The following is an 808-nucleotide window of genomic DNA, read 5'->3' on the forward strand; positions in this document are numbered from 1 at the left end:
CCTTCCTTCCTTCCTTCCTTCCTTCCTTCCTTCCTTCCTTCCTTCCTCCTTCCTTTTCAATTTCTTAACATAAGAAAGTAAAAGTAAAGCCAATGCCTATTGAGTCATCATGTTGTGATGGCCTTCCAGTATGTAACCTGAAGAAACAGCATTTGTTCACAAATGACAGGTTACCAGAGACAGACACAGGCTGAACTGCATGCTTGGCCCAGGTCACGATGAACAATTTGCTACATTAACCCGTAGCATAGTGAAGATTTCAGCATGATTGTTGTAACAGCACATAAAATAAATGTGTTCCTGACCTTAAAATGTGTTCATCTCTCTGTGACAGTTTTGAAGTTTTTTCTACTCTACAGTCTACATTTAGATAACCAATACAGCCCACGGCCTGAGAACAGCAGCTAAAACCGACTGGACACTTACAACATGCACAACTTAAATACTTTGTATGTATTTCATTTAGGCATCAACCATTCAATGGACTGCAAGTATAGGCCTGATGCTGGGGGATGCCTGATGTGCAAGGATGAAAAGCTGAGCTCAGACTCCCAGGATGCCTGTGAAGAGCCAGGTGCACAACTGCATACATCTGCAACACCAGTGCTGGGGAGGCAGAGGCAGTCAGGTGGCTAGAGCTCACTGGCTAGTCAGCCAAGCCAAACAGGTGAGCATCAGCTTCAGTAGGAGACTGCCTCAAGAAAAATAAGGTGGGAAGCTATTGAGGAAGACAGCTGAATTTTATCTCTGGCCAAAACACACACACACACACACACACACACACACACACACACACACACACACACAC

Source organism: Psammomys obesus, unplaced genomic scaffold (genome assembly GCF_907164565.1).
Source record: "Psammomys obesus unplaced genomic scaffold, mPsaObe1.curated_primary_1811, whole genome shotgun sequence".
Classification (NCBI taxonomy): Eukaryota; Metazoa; Chordata; class Mammalia; order Rodentia; family Muridae; genus Psammomys; species Psammomys obesus.